At 43.2% G+C, this 25,081-nt stretch overlaps 1 protein-coding gene across 4 annotated transcripts in view; it reads left to right on the top strand.

Annotated features, from left to right (window-relative positions):
• Positions 1–25,081, top strand: part of LOC137257601 (uncharacterized) — a 118,692-nt gene that overhangs the window by 48,358 nt on the left and 45,253 nt on the right. For all 4 annotated transcript variants that reach the window (XM_067794923.1, XM_067794921.1, XM_067794922.1 and 1 more), the window contains exon 2: positions 20,651–20,709. The gene's annotated coding sequence lies outside the window, so the exon portion shown is untranslated. The remainder of the gene's footprint in view (positions 1–20,650; positions 20,710–25,081) is intronic.

Below are 25,081 nucleotides of genomic sequence, written 5' to 3'. Positions count from 1 at the left end.
GTGAATTGAACACTTTATTGTTTCATCTTCAACTCGCACACGTTACATTGGACCCGCCTTTGCTAATGCGAGTAGCTATTTGGTGTGAATTTGTCAGTATGTGTGATACATGTTGGTCAACAAGTGACCCACAACTTTTCCTGGTCCTCGTTCCGAAGACAATTGCGCTTCAAGTCAGAATAAACACTCGAGGCTGGGTGCCTGTCAGTCAATATTGACTGTCCCCTCACACGTGATCTCATATGATTAATATCCACGTGTTAAGAAGGGTGACGTGGTAAACAACGACCTTCTCCCTACCAATGTCAAGGTCATTCTTATCACTTTCATGGGTTGCTGTCTTGAGACGATGAGGATGCGGTGAGAAGTGTAAATGATGATTTCGGTTGAGTTTTTTTCTCAATGTACGGTTTATGTGGACTTACGTTTATGAATGCTCTGAGTTTCAGCACATGCTGAGAATTAGACGACTGAAATTCAACTCAAACTTGACCCATGAAAGTCCCGATTAGAATACGGACTTGTCGTCAGAAGCGACTAAATGTCAGGCTCGCTGACTTGTTTGGCTCATGTCATCGATTCTCAGTTACGCAGAACGATCATCATGCTGTTGATCACTGGATTTGCTTGGTCGAGACTCGATTATTTACAGACCACCGCCCAATAACTGGAATATTGTTGAGTGCGGCGTAAAACTAAGTTCACTCACTCATTCAACCCAGCCATACTGTAGTCGTAATGCTGAGGCAGAACGTGGTTCTGGTTTCTATTCCCAACTGGGTACATCGAAACCGCTTGTGTAAGTGTTATCATTCGCCGTTGAATCTTCGATGATGGGATAGCACAGTGGTTAAAGCATTCGCTCTTCACGACCCCGTGATGTAGCTGTAATATTGCTGAAAGCGGCGTAAAACTAACCTCGCTCACTCACCTTAGCTTCGAAGTTCAGAGGCATTATGCAAGCCTCTCGCTAACACAGTTTACGTGCTGTATTCATCCTAGTTTCTGACTGAAAATATTCAGTATCCTTGAACTGACTGTCCCGCTGTTTGGAGCGTATAACGTACTAACATGAGCTATGGCAGCTACAGTAGGCCAGGGTCAGTTGGTCCCGGCCGGTTGTTTGGGTTGGCCAGATAGTCCATCGTCCAACATTCTAGATGTTTGACAGCTTTCCACCTCTTAGACTAACGTTCAGTCTCTGAATATATAATTTTGATGGTAACAAATTAGCACATTTAAATGTAAAAGGAGCCCCAGCGTGATCATAGATTCAAAACCTGAGGAAATCCAGACTTGCTTCATTGAGAGCTTTGGCATTGCCGGGAGGGGTAGGCTGAAGAGAAAACTAATGTGGTTCAGGGACTGTTTGACAGACTATCCACTACCATGTTCCACTGCCTGCTACTGATGTTAACTGATACCTGGCCAAGCTTAGCTGTGCGGTTCTTGAATTACCGTGTCCATGAACCATGTCGTTTTACGCTGAGGGGAATGGGGATGGAGGCATGGGGGAAGGGGCAAGAGAGTTGGGAAAATAATGTGGTTCAGGGAATGGGAGACAGACTAACTGCCGTCTTATGTTCGTGTTTAGACTAACACTTAGTCTCGGAATATGTCTAATTTTTTATAGTAACAAACAAACCCATTTAAATGGAGAAGGAGCCCCAGTGAGACCAGGTGTTCAAAAACTAAGGAAATCTAGACTTGCTTCATTTAATGCTTTAGCATTGCAGGAAGGGGTAAAATAAGGGAAACTAATGTGTTTCAGGTACTGGGAGACAGACTTGTTGTTTTTTAGTCTTTCTCCAAGGCTGTAGTGAACACTGAGTCCATGTCTAGATTATCGGACAAAGCTTTTAGAAATAATTATTATTTTTTTCCTTAGAGACTTGTACAAGTCTAGTTGTTGTTAACAAGCAATGGTACCGTGAGGAAGTACACGGGCGTGGAAAATGTCGTTGTATGCTGTTGAAGTTGACTGACGTTGTAGACACCTTCCTAACCTGGACAACGCACTGCCTCAGATGATCATGAGTGCATGATGATGATGATGATGATGATGATGATGATGATGTGGATTGACGTTCTGGGCGTTAGATCAATACAGACACCCACACATTATGAAAGCATGGAGACATCCTCATCTCGATTACTTAATATATGTAGTTATTGCAACAGCTGAACTATGAAACAACATTCTCGAAATGTAACATCACTATCGTGTTACGTTGAATACACAAATGCCAGATCTAACTGGATCTAACTGATTGATTGTTGTTTATCTCCGCACCCAGTGGTGTTTCAGCTATATGACTGCGATCCTGGTTTGAAACGTGTTGGCAAGTTTATCCATTTCATCAGATAGTATTTCAACATGTATTACTCTGAGGCTATTGGTTAAGTTTCAGTAATGTGTGCGTATCATATTATCAAAGTGCATGATTCTACAATAACAAACCCGTGAAGATATAGTTTAGAATTGGTCTTAAGGAACACATGCTTGTCGTAAGAGTTGACTAACGGGATCGGGTGGTGAGACGGCACGCTGATTTGGTAGACACATGTCATGGTATCCCAGTTACGTAGAATGATGCTCATGCTGTTGATCACTGGATTTTCTGGTCTAGACTGGTTTACCTAGACCGCCACCGTGAAGCTGGAACATTGACTGGATGCGGCGTTATACAACAAAACCAATAAGTCTGCCTTGAAAAAATGGGGTCGGGGTTTCCAAATCGAAATCTGTTTACTATTGTCCAATACAACATATATATTCGTGGGCCATACGTCTAAACAATGCCGCATATTTTGCAAAATGTGGTTTGGAAGTAACTTATTGTTGTATAATTTTTATACAAATATGTAATATACTATATATCTAATAGCAGCACCGATAAGGAGAACATTAAAACCTAATGCAAATTTTATGAGGTAACATGTTGAGATGTATATCAGTTTTAAACTAAAGTGTGTAATGGTGTACGTGGTGGCATTAATCATTTTGTCGGACCATGCCTTTTGGTTGTAAACATTGAAGTGAGTCTCATAACAATATTTACAATTCATTCATTCTTCTTGAGAAATTTACGGGTGGTCAAGTAGAAAAAATGCACTGTTGCAGACCTGTCTGCCTTAGCTGACTGTCTACAGGTTCGAATCCCAAATAAAGACAGACCTGTGAAGATCCGGGTAATAATCGTTCTTCAGCAACCAATGTATGTCGTGAGGCGACTGACTGGGGTAGCCTAGTGGTTATGGCGTTTGTTCGTCACGCCAAAAATCCGGGTTTGATTCCCTACATGGGTCAAGTCCATTACTGGTGTCCTACCCCCAGCCCCCCCCCCCCCCCCCCCCTCCCCACCAGCAGGTATACAGTCTGCAGGTGGCATGTGGCTCTGCTGGTGGTGTTTGGGTCTGCAGGTGTTATGTGGGTCTGTAGGTGGTATGTGGGTCTGCAGATGGTATGGGGATTTGCAGGTATACAGTCTGCAGGTGGCATGTAGCCCAGCTGGTGGTGTTTGGATCTGCAGGTGTTATGTGGGTCTGCAGATGGTATGGGGGTTTGCAGGTATACAGTCTGCAGGTGGCATGTGAATCTGCAGGTGGTGTGTGGGTCCGCAGATGGTGTATGGGTTTGCAGGTTGTATGAGGGTCTGAAGGTGGTATGTGAGTCTGCAAATCGTATGTCAGCCTGAATGTCGTGAGTTGGGTACGGGTAATACACGGCATTGAGCTCCTTATCTCCTACCATGTGGTCAAATCCGGTGGACCGTACGTGAAATACTCGCCGCAAGCTATTAGGCCAGGTAATTGGCGGTGTCCTATGTCTCACCAAACACCTGCAGATTTCAAAACTGTTGGGTTCGGGCCATCAACCCCACTGGGGTCACACGGACAGATAGAAAATCTTAGGCTAATGCTTAGTCTGTGAATATATATAATTTTGATAATAACAAACTAGCCCATAGAAACAGAAAAGGAGCACCAGGGAGACGAGAGATTCAGAACCTGAAGATTTTGAAATCTAGACTTTCATTATTTAAGCCTTCAGCATTGCGCAGAGGGCTTAGCAGTAGGGGCAATGATGTTGTACAGTGACTAGGAGATTAAGAAAGTCGCAATGGCTGACTTTTACTATCTTGTTTCTTGTAAAAGTCGTTTTGCGTTTCAGTTGTTTTGTTGCTTTTTTGGTTCACAGGGATGCATTTTCACAACTTGTGAAGAAAGTAAGAGTTTTATGAAGTTTTTATGTTCCCCCCAAGTTTACTCAACTCATTTGAGACTCAAGGTACAGAAGTTGGTGTAAAAGGGTAACTCTTCAATATTTTGTGCATCAGTTTAAAAAATGTTTCGTATGTTTTTTTATTGAACAGCCATTTTTTGAAAACGAATACTCTTGGAAAATAGAATAAGTCTGGTGATTGAAGCAACAGAGACTGACGAAACAGTTCAAATGTTGAGTCGTGCATTTGCTGGAGAAGTCAACATGTCCAGATCTTAGTCCGAAAAATGATTTCGGACACAAAATAATGTCTCGTAACAATTGTTTCGAAGGATGATTTCGTACAATTGAACTATTCCCGATATGGAAAGTATTTATGTATGAACCCGGGTAGAATAGGCATTCAGCAACCCATGCTTGCCATAAAAGGCGACTATGCTTGTCGTAAGAGGCGACAAGATCGGGTGATCAGGCTCGCTGACTTGGTTGACTCATGTCATCGGTTCCCAATTGCGGAGGTCGATGCTCATGCTGTTGATCACTGGATTGTCTGGTCCAGACTCGATTATTTGCAAGCTAAGTGCGGCGTAAGTGACACCATTTATGTATGACGGTGGTTATTTGGAGAATAATTGAACATGTATGGATACACACTGGAAAATAGATGTTTGAGTCACGGCTAATGCTAAAGCCAAGTAGAAGAGCTACAGGCATTTTGCGCTGTCTCCAAGCTAATAATTATTCCAACATATAGGCCCAGTTACTCTGTGATTTATTTTGTTTCCTCTTGTTGTTTTCGTTAGCAAAATAAACAAAATGGAAAACATTTGTGTTGAGATTATCCAGTTGTTAGTGTTTCTGTTTATCTCACGCAAACATGGCTAGGATAACCTGTCCTTTTCATAATTACCGTTTTGTTTAGGGAACTGTTTAAGGTAAACAGTTTTGATGACGTCCCTATTCGTAAAGGCGTATGACCACAATCAGGCGCTGTTACCCAATTTACAAAGTAAATATTTACAAAATGTCCCGGGTTTAAGCGGAACTTGATACAAGGTTTTGTAGGCTTGTTGCCATGGTGACTGTGTCGCTCTTACCATGTAAAGTATGGTTGAACTTTTAGGTGATTACTTATTACCTGCTGACGGAATGGTGGTATTTAATAGGATTGGTGTTATCTGGTTCTTATTAACATGGTACCTGTGAAGGTCCGGGGTAGAATAGGCCTTCAGCAACCCACGTTTGCCTGAAAAAGGGGGCTATGCTTGTCGTAAGATCGGATGGTCAGACTCGCTGACTTGGTTGAGACATGTCATGGGTTCCCAGTTGCGCAGATCGATGTTGATGCTGTCGATCACTGGACTGTCTGGCCCCGGCTCGACCGCCGCCATATAGCTGGAATATTGCTAAATGCGGCGTAAAACTAAACTCACTCACTCATTTCCAAAGGACCATGTTAATAAGTGAGTATGCTTAGGCTGATTTTCTCTTGATAACCGGTATTCCCCTTAGATTCAGAAACCTCTTGAAAATGCTCTTCATGACCTAAGAGGACATGTTGATGGTGAGGATTATAAATAGAACAAAATACGTATGTTATTTATTACTATTCTCTCATTTTAATTGTAACATGAAAATTTGAAAAAATACTAATATTGATAACTATTAGTAAAGGGACTCTGATCCAGCGCAATTCCCAGAATTCTTGACTGGGTTGCCATCTCTGCTGCGCCACCCGCAAGCGCAGTTGCAAAATATAGGTATGATATGTATCCCCAGACATGGATCAACAAAGATGAAATTCAGTTTACCAGTTTGATACTTCCATCTCCATTGCTATGGTAACAAATGCCAGTGGTAAAATACAATAGGTTTAATATAAACGTCAATGCACGTCTTTGTAGTTGTGTCTTATAATCCTAAATATTTTATTATTATATATTTATGCTTTGCGGAGTTTCATAAAAGTACACGACCCGTTTCTATTGAATTTATAACATAAGTACAGTATCGGCATTGCCAACGTGAACCATGTTTCACACACATGCGCCCTAGGTGTGACCTAGTGTATGCTGTCTGTCTCATCGACCCGTGAAGGTCCCGGGGTAGACTAGGCCTTCAGCAACCCATGCTTGCCATAAAAGGTGACTATGCTTGTCGTAAGAGGCGACTAACGGGATCGGATGGTCGGACTAGCTGACTTGGTTGACACTTGTCATTGGTTCCCAATTGCGCAGATCGATGCTCATGTTGTTCATCACTGGGTTGTCTGGTCCAGACTCGATTATTTACAGACGGCCGCCATAAAGCTGGAATATTGCTAAGTAAAACTAAACTCACTCACTCACTCACTCACTCACTCACACTGTCTGTCTCATCAGAACTTCATGGCGTAAAAGCACGAATGGAGTGATTCTGTTGGATGCTACAAGAAATAAATGAAAACAAAATACAAATATTAAGAAATAAAACCGGTGAAAGATACATTATCGGTTGACAATATTATCAGGCCATCATCTTTTTCGAGGAATGTATCCATCAATATCGACATGAAGCTGCAGCTGACAAAGAAACCTGTTCCATGTTGTATGCAAAGAAAATGTATCAGTCGTTATAACTGGTGCTGAACACCAGTTGACAACTTTTTATTGCGATCGATACGACGTTTCGGTGCAGATCGGTCTCTTCGATTGCAATAAAGTAGTTGCCTGTCTATAGAAAAAAATGTTTCTATTTATCATACCAGCTACTAAAGAAATATTAGGGAGTGATAGAGACTCAACTGGTCACGTGGCCATGTTCAGGTTTCTCCCTCTTTGCTATCTATGCTTCTTACACGGTGTTCCTAATTTTCTAAGACTTGAAATGTCTCACAGAGACGTTTAGTCTGTCATACCGACTCTGCAACCAATATACCCAAGGCATCCCATGAAAGTCAAGAATGTGTGACAAGTCACCACAGTTTCAGTTTTGGGTGACGTGTTGTGATATTTCAAGACCGAGCGAGTGACGCGAGTTTTACACCGCTTTCAGGAATATTCCAGCATTATCACGTTGGGAGACACCAGAAATGGGCTTAACAGATTGTACCCATGCCGGGAACCGAACCCGGAACTTCGACGAGAAGAGCGAACGCTTTAATCACTAGGCTACCCAACCATCCCGAAATTCGAAGAAAATATTACGCTTAGGTCAGATTTGTTTACTCTCTGAAAACGTAGAAAGTCTCTTATTTTTATCGAATTTCTTTTTAAGCTAAAAACTCTTTTTCTGTAAAATGTGTTTAAGAGACTAGATGTTAGTCTCTCTGATGCTGTTCCAGTAGAAATGTAGGTTTTGACTACCTCTGGACCAACCAATACGGAAAGGTCGGTGATGAAATGTCTGCTATTATTATACCCAGTTCTCATTTCATCCTATATTGCGACGGTCGGCATATGGTGACAACGTTTCTATATCACTTGATACTGACATAACCTGATTTTACAAGACCACCTCTGGCGTCATCCTTCCTTGGCAGAATTAGCAACATGCCAGCGTCGACTTAACACCTTGGCGATGGAGTGTCAACGACGTCACGGGTAGGATGCCCTGACTGCAGGGATGTTATCTTCGCTGGCATCTGGGCGCCGAGGGGGTGAGGTGGAGGAGGGGGCGTCTGACCTACATTTACCGTGTAGTCAGTGTCAACCTGCAATATGGGGTGGAAAAGGGGGTGGAGGAGGGGGAGAGGAAGGTAGGGATGCGTTAGTGGCTACGGTTGGGAGGATACTGCACGCAGGGAAGGCAGTTTCAACATCGGGCAAGCTATGCCCGATAGGAGGAAGTGGTGGCTTGCCTCGGCCTAGTGGTTAAATCATTCGCCTTCGCCAAAAGACCCGAGTTCGATTCAGCACATGGGTACAATGCGTGAAGTGTCCCGCTGAGATATTGCTGGGAGCGGTGTAAAGCTATATTCACTCAACGTGCAACTGCCTGCATTCTCTCGTGTTGCCCTGGAATGCTGTTTATGGCGGCGTTAAACCAAGCCACAGTATCACAGCATTCAGTGAACGCTAGGTCAAGAGAACACATTGAATCTCAAGTGTTGTGGAACTGAGAGGAGCGTCTATGTGTGTTGCCCTTATGCTTACTAAACGTACTTCTCCGCGTGTCAATATTGACATAGACCCATTCTATCATAACGATAGCAAGGCAAATGTGTCATCGGTTCACCACTCGGTGTAGGTATTGGGTTAACTATCTGCCATATCTGTATCCTGACGCGAGTGCTTTCTGACCCAATACCCATTGGGTAGAAATGGATGACGTGTTCACGCTGTGGTGAGTTACGTCCCTTTAACGTGCAGACATCAGCGATCGTTGGTTCGAATCCAAGACAGCCCCAATTACCTGATTTTATTTCTAAGGATGGTAGTCTGTCTAGTCTGTCTCACAGTCCCTGAGCCACGTTATTTACCCTTCTATAGGCTCTTTCTGCAATCCTAAAGCCGGAATCTAACCAAGTCAGTTTCCTCGGGCTATCACATCTCACTGGGACGCCTTTTCAGTGTTGGATGGGTTTGTTTGTTACTATCAAAATCATATGTATTCAGGGACTAGCCGTTATTCTAGGTAGGGGTTTAAGGAACATGGTTACATGTTACAGTATGTGTGTTATTGTGGGTATGTTATTACCTGACTGGTGATGGTTATTAATGTTACAGATTTCATCAGGTTCTGAATAACCCTTCTCACTTGGCCTTCTTTCAACTTTAAAAAGATTTGTATAATTCTACCAACAGTTTAGTTATTCAGAGACTAGGCGTTAGTTCATACCATACCGTGCTCACTTCATGGAGATCTCCCCCCCCCCCCCCTTACTGTTAAACTATCGCAGCCATATAGCTAGAATGTTGCAGCGTGCGGCGTAAAATTAAACTCACACACACAGACTAAGAGTTGAATAGAAAGTCATACGGGATTGAGGTTTGGAATCTCACAGCCTCCACATGCCCGGGAGGGGCGGTTGGGTGGATAGGCGTGTGTGTGTGTGTGTGTTCAGGGGCACTAGGGTGGTTAAAGCGTCAACTCGTCACCCCGAAGACCTTGGTTCAATTCCCGATATGGGTACAGTGTGTAAAGCCTATTTCTGTTGTTCCCCGCTGTGATACTGCTGGACTCAAACTCAAACGTTTTGTTTGGAACAAATCACGTCACAGCTGTCCGACCCTCCCCTAATCTATACTGTTTTCCTAGTCTGTCGTTCAAACCCTGAAGCAAATATATCCAAGAAAGCCCACACAAGTCTGGAAACAATGTGGCAAGAAGCCTAGATTTCCTTAGCTTCTGAAAATGAAGAAAGTCTCAGGAATCCATTTCATAAGATTATTTTATTTTTACTATGAACTTTTTTCAGTAAAATATGTTCATTTCAGAGATTAGTTGTTAGACTACTGGTTTCCCCACACGTCATATGTTGAAATAATGTTTCAAGTCGTGTGAAAACACTCATGACCTATATAACTATATCCATGCTATAAACCATGTGTGCCGCAGTGGGTTATGTGAGATGCTTTGAATACCATTCATTTCGACATTAATTCCCTACTGCTGCCATCAAAGCAGCCACATGTAACCTCGTTATTATTTCATCAGCAGGCAGTGGCTGTGTGACCTACTTGTACGTGACATCACACCACGGAGCCCGAGTCGGCCTGGTTCCCTGGGTCTGTTGCTCCTACACAGTGTTTGAGCGTTAGAGCAGGCGCAACAGACCCAGGGAACCAGGCTGACCACGTATTTGGCATGGCCTGTGCCCGTGGTTGTGAGACGGGGGTCGGTTGCTAGGACATCGTGGAACATAAATCATTCAGAGACAATAGAAACATGGGAATTAATCATGGTTCTTCTTACAGGAAACCACGTCTACCCCGTTCAACGTGGACACCGACGTCCACGATACAGCTACTGCGTTAGGCAGTAGGTAATTGTCACCGCACAGCCCTGGCGCGACATGCTGTCATGTAATGCATCATGCTCTCCGCTTATAGCAGAAGTACAGATGTTTCGGGAAATATTTTATGGTCATCCTCACATAATGGGCTGAGTTGGCTTTTCTCACAGTCCCTGGACCAGAATAGTTCCCATCCAGACGAGCCTTTCCTGGAATTTAATAGCCCGAAACGACGCAAGTTTAGATTCATGTTTACTTGGTCTCTTGTTTCTATCAAAATTATTTATCTTAAGGGACCAAGCGTTTGTCTAGTTATGAGCAAATAAGTAGCGAGTCATTGCAGTTTCGGTTGTGGCTGTCTGGGTGCTAGACTAATAACTAGTGTCTGAAATTTACATATTTTACACACACACACACACACACACACACACACACACACACAGAGAGAGACAGAGAGAGAGAGAGAGAGAGAAAAGCAGGACATAATAAAATAAAATATAATGAAAAAGGACCCCTGAGGTGTTTCGGTTTTTTTCACTTCTGAAACTGTGGGTATCTAGACTTGCCACATAATCTAGACTTGCCACATAATCTAGACTTGCATTGGGTTTCTTGGTCATGTTTGTGTCAGGGTCTGTATGACATATTGTTTGGGAGGTGGAAGTGTTGTAGTCCTATTCGTTGTTGCCTGAGCTGTTACCATATTGCAGTCGTAGCTCTTGCCGTCTGAACTGTGGCAGTGTTAGCTGTTGCAGCCTGAACTATGTCAGTGTGAGCTGTTGCGGGCAGGGCGGTTGCAGCCTTGGTTGTTGCAATCGCAACAGACTAACTCTGAAGATATATGGTATATATCTATTTATGGTAACAAATGTTTAAAACACTCTTTAACTGAAGAGAAGCCGTGGTGAGATTGGAAATCATCCGAGGAATCATAGACTTGCTTCACTTAGGGCTTAAGCATTGCAGAGAGAACTTGGCAGATGGAAAATAATGTGGTTCGGGGACTGTTAGACAGTCTACAGTCCTAACTGTTGGGGGCTGTTATGAAATTACACTGTGATGATTAAAATGGTTTTTGACCACAAATGGGTAAATATCATTTTCATTATGTCATCCCGGGTTTAGTTCTGCAAGAGCCTATACGGTAGAGAGGCACCACATGACTTCGTGCGTTCATTTGTTGGAAGGGCGGTCTTCTTCTAAAATTTGGAAAATGTAAACATGAACCACTCACCAATGTATTATTTTTGCAATCGCGCTACAGCGATAGAACGGTACTTTTTCCATCTCCCAAAAGCGATCAACCTTGGTCTTTCGTACATTTAACGTCGAGTCGTTTTCTCGTGTGGATCTGTTCATGACCTCAGCTCTGTGTCAACTTCTGTGTTGTCAAGGACAGGGTGAATCACAAACAGGTTCTGTGATTACCCCCTATTAAACCCGCATAATGACATTTCTGATTTAACGACCGAGTACTTGTTTTGAACTATGCACAATTTTACTGACATAAAAGATCGCGAGGAGGCTGACGTTTTTGCTTAGAGGACTCGTTCTCTTAACTGATATAACTGGTTTATGCACAGTCACTCCATACGCGATGTATATTTACGTGTCTCCGTCTTCACGGTAATGGTCTGGTGGATACCGTCTGTATCCACCTCTCCATATTGCTGCAGTAATCGGGAACACGTTGTTCAGCCCCGTTTCACATCACCTCACCAACGGTCGTCCCCTGTGATTGACCATGGTTGATGTTCATCACTCGGACCGGCTACGCTAAGGGCAAATTGGTAAAATCCATAGCCTGCGCCAATCATGGGAATCAATTGTGAAGCTAATTGACATTTACAATTTCCCCCAAGCATATTCTGTGTTAGTTCCTGCATTGTTATCAGCGGGGCTCGTCTACTGTAACGAGTACCTATGTTAATACGAACTGTGCCAGGAAGCTTTGTTGTTACCATGGTTACTTATTCCTGAAAGAATACTTACCATATTAAAACATGCATATATTCAAGAACATTGTGCAAACGATGTTCTCTGTTTCATTATGTTTGCTTGGGATATTTTATCAGGCATTTTCGGGCGATATGGTGGCCTGGTGGTTATAGCGTTCGTTCGTCTCGCTGAAGACATGGGTTCGATTGCCTGCATGGGTACAATGTGTGAAGCCTATATTCCTGGTGTCGTATGTCGTGACGTTGATGTAACATGTCTAAAAGCGGCGTAAACCTAAACTCATTCACACATCAGAAATTGACGGGGAAAATGCTGATAACAATTGAAAAACAGTATCAAGGTTATAGGTAAGGACGATATTCCCCTTTATACCACGATGACAATTCTCATGCATTTTCTGATAAAGTTTAATTCATCTGTCTGGAGTCAGTCACCGTGTGGTCTGCTACGGAAGCCCCCAGCGGGGATTGTGTAATTGCCTTCTTTGTCAGCTGACCTGGTGTCAGTTTATCGACCAAGCGTGAAGCGGTCATTATGAACTCGCTGTTAAGCGGATATAACCCTAGTACCCCATTAAATGCTATATATAACCGCCACTAAATGCTCATTGTCGGCACCCTGGGGGAAGAATGAAAATCGAATGTTGTAAAATCATCTCAGTGAATTTTTATAGAAATTGGAAGACTCAAAGCTCGTTCAAACCACCACATCTGAAACATGGCAAATAGTGTCTGAGAAAAACGACGTCTTCAGTAACATAGGTGTGGACTTTGACAGCAACGTCAACCCCGGAGGTACATCTAAAATCGCCCATGGGAGATGAATTGCATTATGGGAATTGTTTACATTTGAAAGCGGAAGTTGACTGGTTTCTTACCTGGATCCTGTTAGGCTGCGGGCAGATCCTATTTGCCCAACGACGAGTTGTGGTGTTCCCAGACTTCTCCGCTGTGTTGTGCCCAAGCTTTTCCGCAAACCGATTGACTTTTATTCAAGTGGATTTACGCTTGCTTGGTGTGCGGGTATATTTTGTGGCACATTACACGCTGAAGGATAGTTGCTGAACATGGACACGATCGTAAGTAGGATTGCTAAGACAGATTCATTCCACACCGACTGGGAATTCAGACGATCGTGAATTAAATTGTTTATATTTTAAATTTGTGTTAATATGTAATGTGTCGTAGTGGAGGACGGGTTCTGGTGTTCTGTGTTCATGAACACCATAACACTGACTTTGCTGAAATCTAATGCAGTTCGTTGTCGATATGTTATGAGACAATATGTATAAATGTAATGAGACAATATGCAGTTACCAAATGACAATATGCATCTATAAAACGAGACACCAAATATATGCATTGGCGATATATAATGAGTAACCACATGCAGATGCATATGGCGAAATACCACATGTACATATGGATCTCAAAACAGAAATTGACGAGTTTCGTTTTTATTCTAAGTTTATTGTTCCTCAATGTTTTTTCTTTCAAACAAGGACATCGAAATCCCTGATCTTTGTTTTGTACTCAGACTTGCAATGAACACCAGTGTGTACGTACCGATTGTGCATTGCTAGTGCTAGTCATTCCCCTAACGCTGGCTTATCCGGGCGTTGCTCTCATGTTCGGAGAATGGATGTCTGTGGATGGAAATCAATTCCTTCTTTGTGTCCTTCATTCTTCCCGCGAAGTTCAAGTAGGACTTGTTCCCAGTACGCATATGTTGCCGAGAAATCCACCCGCGGTTCACAGGTTGACTAATGTTTTTATCAACTAATGCTATTCGATTTTGATTATTTGAACAGCCCCTTGTATCTTGTTTTAGCGTTCATTGTAAGTATATTCTTGGCTTGTATAGTATATGATGTCCTGAAGATGAAATCACTTCTACTTGTACCACATCTAGGCTCCATTTAACAAAGCGATTGTAGCACTGAGAAGATCGTTACTTTAAACATAAACTCCCCAAAATTATTGTCGTTGTGCTGGGATCGCTTTGTGAACGGCATCACACATTCTTTGAACTGTAATCTGTCTAGACGCGTACAAGTAACCAGGGTAATAATTGAAGTGTCAGTGAGTGTAGTTTTACACCACACTCGGCAATATTCCAGCTATATGGCGGCTGTCTGTAAATAGTCGAGTCTGGATCAGTGATCAACAACATGAGCATCGATCCACACAATGTGGATGCAATGGCATGTGTCAGCCAAGTCAATGAGCGTGACCACCCGATCCCGTAAGTCGCCCCTTACGACAAGAATGGGTTACTGAAGATCAGGTCTAAGTTAGTTTCTAAAAAAATGTCAAAATCTGTATAACAGACTGGCGGATTTAGAATTTCCTGACTAGCCTTGCTTCTGTAAAGGATAGTATACACCCTTTTGGCTTAACATTCAGTACAGTCTTGGAGAAAGGCTGGAATCTCTCCTGTGACTTCAACACTGCGTGGCCATAACACGACTGACCATAGATAAGCCAGCCAGTGGACGGTCGGATTATCTTTAAGGTTGAAGGTTTAGTCCATCGGACGACGGTCTTGGTTTGATTCCTCGTGTATACACAGGGTATGGGGCCCAGTTTTGATTTTTTTAATATTAGTGAAAGCGGCGTATGTCGATGTCTAGCTCATAAACATGGTGCCTTTTTTGGAGTAATACGGTAAAAGCGAATCACACGGCATGTTTGTAATTTAAACTGGGACCTGTCTACACTATATGTTGTAACCACCTGTGCTCCGCGTCCAGTATATATATGTAATCTGAACCAGTAATGTTAATAAGCGCCCACGTCACCATGTGTTTGAACCTGTTGTTGTTCGGAAACTCATTAAACCACAAATTCCATGGTCAGACAAATCAGCCAAGCTTACTGTCTAAAGTGAATGATGAAATGTACCGTTCACACCAAAACAGGTTTCACAGTGAATATTCATGAGGGTAATATATTCCCCGTCAGTGCCATGATGCATATCAATTAGGTGCGCCACCTTAGCGGAGGGCCAGTAGATAACGATGTTCATCTACATTTAACAGCTGTTTTTCAGTATCTCCTTACAGCGTAGATCGGATCCTTTCCGTAACACTGAGTGGTGGAGTATTTATGAGAAGGACATGATGCCTATTAATTAGGCGCGCCACCAAAGCGCAGGACCAGTACATGACGATATATATGTGCACATAACACCTGTTGAAGTAGCTCCTATCAGCGTAGACCGGCTAGTGCTGACATATTATTTAAAGCGCAGTGTGAGGAGCTAGGGTTACTGTTTTAACGCCATGTTGAACAGTATTAAAGTAATATAGCGGTGTGGCTGCTGTAATGTTTCTGTGGGAGAACGTTTAAAGTCTTGCCTTGCGTGGGCTTTCGTGGAAAGGTTCGTTTCAGGGTCTGTATTACAGATCAGGACGATGTTTGTAATATCAGTTCACAATCAGCTGCTCCTGGCACGGTTCATGGAGGAACCTCTGCACACCGGATCGTCTCCCCTTATACCACTCCGCCACCTGTGGCACCCGACAAAAGGCTACCATGCAGTATATGTGGTGTTTTGCATCGAAACTTGTTTGACAGAAACTGTTGTTCCCATTTCCTTGATTGTGAGTTTCATTGTCTGGCGTGAGTATGCACGTTTGCATGAAAATGTAACCAACATGGCTGACCAGGACGTAAAGAAGTGTGTAAATCGTGGACTGGTGAAAGAGGAAATTATTATGAAAATGATAACAATCATACACAGCAAGGTCAGTGCTGCTTTGATGTATTCAGTTGTCTCTGCAAGATGACTTGCAGTTTTGTTTTCTTTCTGACATCCACAAAAAATATTGTCATGACAACGCTGGCGGCACGTAGTACTGGTACGGCAAGTGGAACTGTTATTACAGCGAAATCGGTAACAAGCACTGTTTTTATAACGACGTCGGTATCTATGACATCGATAAAGCAACGATGTGTGTTGCGATAACAATGACATGGGTCCCGTGAAGGTCCCGGGGTAGGATAGGCCTTCAGCAACCCATGCTTGCCAAAAAAGGCGACTGTGCTTGTCGTAAGAGGCGACTAACGGGATCGGGTGGTCAGGCTCGCTGACTTGGTTGACACATGGCATCGGTTCCCAATTGTGCAGATCGATGCTCATTTTGTTGGTCACTGATGTCTCTGGTCCATTTACAGACCGCCGCCATATATCTGGAATATTAGTGCGGTGTAAAACTAAACTCACTCACTCACTCACTAACAATGACAGGGATCTATGTGTATTGCATCAAGTACCAGAGAGGCCATGACGGTGTGTTCTATCGTTGGCGCCAGTATTGGTACCAGGTTGTCCAACTGAGAATCATGACAACCACCCGTGACGAGAGGATAACCAGACAGATGGTACGTGACCCAGAGTCTGTGTGATACATGCCTTCTGAACAAAGCCTTCTCATCAAACGGATTATCATGAAGCTATCAAGATTACTGGATAATGACCGCTAGCTACTTTATGTTGCTTAATCCCAGCACTAAGCACTACCCTGCACCAAATCGATGGTACAATATGTCCATAATTTGCACTATGGCTTTGCGGTAGTCACCTCGGAGCTGAAGGCGCGAGGTCAGACGTGACCTGTCTGGGGCGTGTACTGCAGCCATATTGACAGAGATGAGGTTAGCCTGCGTTGCCTGGAGACGAGGTTATCCTACGTTGCCTAGAGACGCATCAACAATGCCAAACAAGTCGCTATTGTTTCCTCTCTTCCTGCTGTGTCAGTAATGGCTTGCCATTGTCTCATGTGGTATGGAATATTGGTCGATCGGCATTGAACCCATCCTCACGTACTCAAAGATCTGGAACTGCTTCAAGCTGAACACATTTTAGGCTGCGAAGCGTGATTTAATAGAAATACTATCCAAAGTGAGGTTGACCCAAAACTCGCTCTTGCCTAAAGCGTTATTTCAAGTCACCAATAAGCCTTGCCTTTTGTGTCCAGGCTGGTTATTGTATTACGGAGACAGTCGTCATCTGGTGAAATTCAATCTGTCTTATAATGGTTGCTTTGAATGCACTTCAATAATGGGTAATTAAGTACTCAGTCTCTTTGGCGTGTTCTTGGGTGTAGATGATCTATTGAAGTGTCATTGTCTTCAATAGCTATGAAATACCCTCCTTCCTCGTCTCTTCGGGCCCCACTGGCTCACTGGGAAGGAAATCTGACAGATAACAGAAAATACTCATTGTTCAATTAATCACGCATTATGTTTTCAACTGTGGGAGATTAACTCTAACTGCCATGGACGCGCGGTGCCCTAAGGGTAGGCTGTAGTCACGATCAGTTATGATCTGTCCATGGACTTCTGTTGTATCAGCTGGCATTTCAGCCGTCGTCTTCAGTTAAATAATTCGATTTCATTTATTACGCACTGACATTTATTGTAAAGTGACAGACCTCCCCACCTTGCTCTTTACCAACAGGATTGGCAGGTCTAGGTGCGATTAGAACACCGAACAAGCTAATTGCCCTATTAATGAACCACTCCTTCAGATTGACCAAAGGATTAATCTGTCTCTGATCCACATTGTTTTCCATACTGCCTTGCCCATTCTGCACTGGTTAAAGGTCACATGCAACGTAAAACACAACTTTGCAGATTCTGGTACCTTTCGGTATGCACTTACCGAAACAAATCATAAAAATTGCCAATTCAACCTATAAAGTTGAAAAAAACGCGATGAAAAAAAAGCCCGCGAAATCGGAGTTCAAACGTTTCACTAAATTCCCCCCAGCGCTGGGGGAAAACTGGTTTCAACAGTTGTGCTGCGCTGCGTCCATAACGCATGCGCAGTGAATAGGTTCGCGGAGCTTGAAACAGTATGCATGCCCAGCGTCTGAGGTTGTGAGCAGTAGTCTAATGTTGGTTGTGTACACAAACAAGTAAATGATCTACTCGTTACGTAAAAAAAACTTGTTGATTGTGGTAAGCAGTCTCTGTCACAGAGCTCATTGTCTGGTTTATTCACACCTATATGTCTGCCTGCCTGTCTGCTAAAGACAACATGCAGTACACAGCTTCAATCATTGACCACGTGTAATTTGAACTTAACACCTATCAGAGTATACGACATAAAGAAAATAAGTTGATTTATGACTCGCGCCCCCGCGTCCCGTCTCTGCCACATTATGTAATTAGGCACGTGTGATACACATGACATGTTTTTATGTCAGTGGGTTGCAAACAAACTACATTCACTTTTTTCGGATGACTGGATCTGACGGAAACTGGCGCAAACTCTTGTCATTTTCAAGTCCTGCTTTGTACTTGGACGAATGACAGATTCCAGCCACGCAGTAGTTTACCATCTCTACTGATGTCATTTTTGATTGGATCGAGCGCAAATTCGGAGAACATGTATTTTCAAAATCCAACATCTCTATATACATTCTTCATGGATAACGACTTGTTTTAGTGTGTATGAGTTTGTTTGACAACAGTATATGAATCCATACTGAAACGACGCATCAAGTACACAAAAAGAAGTTGTTATCCATAAAGAATCTTACTTTCTTGTGACTCGCTATACTTCTAAAATGCCCATCAAACAGATCATCTGTCTGTACACACAATGAACCCTCAGCAGATCAGCAAATGAAACAGCCAATCAGAATCCGTCGTTACACTTGAGTGCACATCCAGGTGCTAAGACTGGGCTCGGTCTCCCGAGGGCTTCGTTTCGGGGGAAGTAAGCCCAAGTACAAAATATTGCACTTTTGAATCGCGATTGTACGCTTATAATTTTGTTTATTTGTTTTTTTAAAAGCAGCAATGTATATTATATGTCATGAATAAGTGATAAATGTGTTTTAATTATGTTTGATTTTTTGGTTGCATGTGACCTTTAAGCTCTAAATGAAGCAAGTCTAGATTTCCTCAGGTTCTGAATCTCTGGTCTCCCTAGGGCTCCTCTTCAATTTAAATGGGTTTATTTATTAAATCAAAATTATGTGTTCAGAGACAAAGCGTTAGTGTACCAAATAATTTGTGGATAAAGATATTAACTGTTCATAGTTCCAGCCAGGACGAACAGCATGAACTAATATGGTACTCCAAAATATTTAATCGGATGCTGGAGGATTCTCTTTTTCGTAATTTATAGTTACACGTTTTTAGGACTAATTGCGAAAACATTGAAGCTTTGTTGGGGAAATCTTCCCCACGTAAAAGTTCTAGGTTCGATTCCCTTCGTTAATGAAATTGGGGGCTCGAGAACATTGCTCACTATTTTCTCCTGATTTTGAGCGAGATGATTTTAAAACGCCTATGATAATTCGCGCCCATGGCATTTCCAACATCTTCACCTTTGACTCTCACATTTTAACCCTTGATTCCTCCATTCTCATAGAGCGTCCCACATCCCATGTCGTGTGGGGGATGTTAACATAACGCTGCCAATTAGAAGCACGTTGGTTCACTTCAACATGTTAACTGTGTCCATAAGAGAATTAGGTCTGGACAGTGGTCAGTTTCCCCTCCTCGGTGATACAATCTAGTGTTGCTAAGGGGATATGCGGGCGGAAGTAGTCAGTTTCACAGTCCCTGAAGCACGTTATTCATTCCGCTGCCTTGCCCTCCCGGCAGTATGGAAGCCCCGACTGAAGCAAGTCTAGTTTTCACCAGCAATCCCCTAACACTCTATGGCTCCTTTTCAATTTAAATGGGTTTGTTACTATCAACATTATACACAGTCAGATACTAACGACTGATTGAGTTTAGTTTTACGCCGTTTTTAGCAATGTTCCAGATTATACATATTCAGGGACTAAACGTTGGTCTATGTGCTTGAACATAGTGATGCGTGTAGATTCTGATTAGGAGGAGATCGGCGTCCATTGAGCTAAACACAGGGACAACGCTCGGACCTCTTTGCTATGGGCAAGCATGAACGTTGGACTGGTTTAGCTCACGATGTCACGACGTCACGACGTCAGTATCAACAGTTGATTCGTTGGGATGGGTAGGGGTGATCTCATACTGCTGTTATCTGGTATTCCGCATCTTGTATTACCAAGTCCCAACTGTTGTTACCTTGTATTACCAAACCCAAGCTGTTGTTACCTTGTATTCCCCAGCCCCAACTGTTGTTACCTTGTATTACCAAACCCAAGCTGTTGTTACCTTGTATTCCCCACCCCAACTGTTGTTACCTTGTATTCCCCAGCCCCAACTGTTGTTACATTGTATTACCAGTCTTCAACTGTTGTTACCATGTATTCCCCAGCCCAGCTTGTTGAAAACGGTATGATCGTACTCTGACAGTTATCGTGCCCCTCTTGCTATACTGAGGTGGTATTGTGGGTAGCATAGTGGTCAAAGCGATCACTCGTCACGCCGGAGGCCCGGGTTCGATTCCCAACGCGGGTACTAAGTGTTAAGTCCTTTCTGGTGTTCCCCGCAGTAAAACTGCTACAATATGGCTAAAAGCGATATGCATTGCCTTTTATTTCCTTGTCACTACTGTTGTTAACAAGTGTATCTGTGTTGCAGGTAGCTGACGGACGATGTGTGCAGTGAAGCCAGACTGACACAGTGGGCTAGTAGCGGTGGTGAGTACATATGTACTTGGGTTTCACGGTCTAAACACTCTCCATTGTCAGGGTCTCCCGGTAATTGTATGAGCCGCCGAATATTGCCCTATCCTATGATTCACGTTGAATGTTGACTTTGGCTCTTAAAATTGAATACACTTGTGCTCACTCACACTCACGAGGTGGTGAGGTAGCTCAGTGGTTAATGGGTCCGCGCGTCACGCTGAAGACCTGGGTTCGATTCCCCACGTGGGTACAATATTTGAGTGCCCCCCCTCCCCCCCCCCCCCCCCCACACACACAAACACACCGGGTCTCTTACTTACACATTTCATATATTACATTATGTATGTATTGCATTTTTGGCAATATTTGCTTAGCGCCAATATCCAGCTGGAGTGCCTGCATTCCCTTCAATAATTGCATGTCAGTCTCAACGGCATACCTTTTTATCAAACATAGCTTCCAGGGGATCATACAACTCTCGCAGCGACTAGGCGCACCGAGTAAATATGGCTTTCCCATCCTTACGAGGTATTTATTCACAGCTGGGTGGACTGGGACAGATAGTCATAGTACTTTGTCCACGTTACTGCAGGGTGCTCTACCGGCAACTAGGTGTTTGTACATATTCATGTGACCACCATCTGGTCGTCTGGTAAGGATTTCGTGGATTCTTGTAAGTGCACGGTGTTGTGTACTGTACTCCAGGAGCTGTGACAGTATTGAAGGTCACTGCACACAAGGTTGACCCCAAGGTTTTTAAACCAAAGCTGTTTTTACACATGTGAACGCAAGCATCTAAATATTGCGTTGTCCGTCACTGATGGGCTCGTGACGTCTTTGTACTGTTCTGCATATGATGAGATATAAAATGTTACCTGTTTTGTTTTCTAGACGTATGCCGAGGCCGATGTTGATTATAATGATCGTAAGGGCCAAGGTTGTGTCTAGGTCAACAAGCAAACTTAACAATACTTGATAAGCTTACTGCAGTTATCAATACCTGAGGGTCTTTGTGGCATAAGTGTACCACGACATAGCTGTCGAAACGCTTGTCACAGACACCCATTACAGCTGTTCAGACAAAGTAGTTCAAACATCTGTTACATGCACCCGTGACATTTTTGCCCAAACGCTTGTTACAGACACCCATTACAGCTGTTCAGACAAAGTAGTTCAAACATCTGTTACATGCACCCGTGACATTTTTGCCCAAACGCTTGTTACAGACACCCGTGACATAGCTGCCCAAACGCTTGTTACAGACACCCGTGACATAGCTGTTCAAAGGCCGTTACAGTGCTACGGCTGTCACGTTTGGTTGGTTTAATATTCCATCATGCCGCCAGTGACCTACACCAGCCTCAGATCCGTGCCCATTTCCGACAAATCCGATGCCGTGACTCCTTCAGCCACCATGCGAGTGGGACAGTCTGGAATCAGAAATATTGTGCTAACTCTTCCTGGATTCTCTGCTTCCCTTTTGGCATGGGGATTTTTCATTCCAGGAGCTTGCAACGTATTACAGCTTTCGTATTAGCTATACGAGTCTTTATCTTTCACTGACATAACTCAGTATTCTCAAGACCGCAAGTACCGAGTTTCACAGTATCTTTTCTGCCCAAACCGGTGTTTCGGCCGTGTCAGCAATTACCGTCATCAGGTGTGTCACGGCTGTATGCTCGACTGCAGGTACACGTACGACTTCATGAGAACACATTCGACGCAAGGCAAATTAGATGTGCTCAACTCTTTTTTTGTAGACTTTATAACGATCAGTCGCAAATACCGCCTCTTGAGACCTCTCATCTTGTACCGACATTACTCCGTTCAGCCAAGCAAAGGGATGGGAAAGGTTGGAGATTTATAAGCATATGAGGATAGCAGGAACAAAACATAATGGCACACCGTTGTGAATGTGCTTCGGTATTTAAGGAAATAGGTAAGATTGGATCAAATGTCATGTCACCGGTTTGACGAGCGCATATCTAACCATTATAATAAGCCCATCACCACCGCCATGATCTACCACTCAACCATTATGCTACCCCAACCGCTCTCCGATCTACGTTTGGTTTCAAACTCACGTCATCAGCGTGACAAGGGAACGCTAAACCACTAGTTTACCCAAATAAACACACTCCATTTTCGTTGGGATTACAACCAATGTCTTCGGCGCAACGAACAATAACAATAGGGTAGTCTAATTGTTCGACCGTCCGCTTGTTACGCTCAAGGCCCGGGTTCGATTCCCCACATTGGAACAGAACGTGAAGCCCATCTCTGGTGTCCCTTCGCCATTATGTTGCTGGAATATTGCCCAAAGCGGCGTAAAACCATACTCACTGACTTTAAGAGGAAACGTTAACTATTCCGGCAAATAACCGAAAGAGATGCTTTTCTCGCGTTGATGTAATACATTTACACGTGGCGTGACTGATTACCCCTGTTTTCAGTTATGCGCATGCTCAGAACATGAACAAGCGCACGGTTATATATCTCATCACTAGGTCTCCCCCACCCGTGAAGGTCCCGGGGTAGAATAGGCCTTCAGCAACCCATGCTTGCCATAAAAGGTGATTCAGCTTGTCGTAAGAGGCGACTAACGGGATCGGGTGGTCAGGCTCGCTGACTTGGTTGACACATGTCATCGGGTCCCAATTGTGCAGATCGATGCTCATGTTGTTGATCACTGGATTGTCTGGTCCAGACTCGATTATTTACAGACCGCCGCCTCATAGCTGGAATATTGCTGAGTGCGGCGTAAAACTAAACTCACTCACTCACTCACTAGGTCTCACTGACGGTTTCTAAGTACATCCCCGTTGATCTGAACTCCGTGTTTGTTTTATCCGGTCTTGTATGATTAAGTAAAAGCCAATGTCGGGACTGTTTTAATATTTCAATAGGTCAGCGTGACCTCTCCGTTAATGAGAGCCCTGCGAAGTAATGATAGATTGTCACTTGCTGAGACATGCACAAACGACACACCTTGCACGCAACCACACCGAGTAAATACCCGGCTCCGTCTCGACGTCGTGGTAACGTTCGCGTGTGAACCAGCGTCGTCGTCATGCCAGTGAGCTGTTCACTGGGTGCGTGCTTTTATTGGGTAGGCTATTCGTTATAATGTCCGCTTGTCACTCCATAAACCTAGTTTACCTCTCAAGGAGGTTCTGTTTATGGTTTCAACTCTTTGATGTCATGGGTAAAATGCTCTGTCCGAGGTTCCGTCCACGGCAACGTTACACCAACAGATGGTACTTGATGTCATCATGCCTTGTACTCGGCGTAAGGGATTAAAACAAGGACTGAAAGATATTATAGTGGCTATTCAATGAGTTGACTACGGTATGGTATCTGTTGACATATTGCTAAGTTATTGGTAAAAGCAACGTAAATCTAAACCCACTCACTCACTCACAAAACTAACGCTTATTATCTCAGCCCATTATCCATCAAAAACAGGCAAAAATTCCTTGCTAAGGCGCGCAATCGTACCGGAATCATTCAGTGAGAGATACACAGTGAAGAATAAATGGTTCGTTTTTGTCCGTGGCATATTTTCAATTATAATAATATTAATCTTTTGACAAATAAAGTCGAACAACCAGAGGCATGTGCTGGACTGTCATTGTCTCATATAGAAAAGTCAGTGGCTTGAATCGAACAAGTTGAAGCTATTATACTGGGCTAAAATAGTTAGGGATATATGTTAATTTTGAAATTATAAATCATGATCTATTTATTCGTTGACAATCTTGTGAAATATTAATCATAAAAATACCAATATCCCTAAAGTATTTTGTCTAGTATGTGTTGGAATTAGGGTCTCATACTGAACAGTCGGTAGGATATGTGGAATAGTCAGTGGCTTATCTTGAACAGTCAGTGGCTTAAATCGAACAATTACTGCCTTCAACAGAACAATTACTGGCTAAAATAATAGATCATTCAGTGACTTATGTTGATCAGTATGTGGCTTGTTCTAGACGCTCAGTAGTTCATACTTCACAGCCAGTCGCTTGTACTGGACAATCATTGACCGCTTCTGCACAGGAGTACCTTTAACCAACTCTCCTTGAAATTGATTTTAGGACCTATGGCATTTACCATCTGTTCAGCTAAGTGCTTAAACTGTACAAAACCTTCAGATAATAATTGTTTCATAACTTTCTGGCAAAAAATACGCAGCGAACATTGTGTTCCAGAATAGAAATTACATTCTAAGACGTGTCAAAATAATACTAGAGATAATATTAGGAAAAAGAGCTGTCGTAGAGCTGCCAGTAATGTACCACATTGCATGGCTGACAGGGTTTAGTGTACAGTAATTACGTAATCACCACACAAAGCATGACAAGCAATTACTGTCAAACTGATGACA

Source organism: Haliotis asinina, chromosome 12 (genome assembly GCF_037392515.1).
Source record: "Haliotis asinina isolate JCU_RB_2024 chromosome 12, JCU_Hal_asi_v2, whole genome shotgun sequence".
NCBI classification, from domain to species: Eukaryota; Metazoa; Mollusca; class Gastropoda; order Lepetellida; family Haliotidae; genus Haliotis; species Haliotis asinina.
Note: the sequence above shows the minus strand (reverse complement) of the source record. Positions and strands in the feature narration are given on the sequence as shown.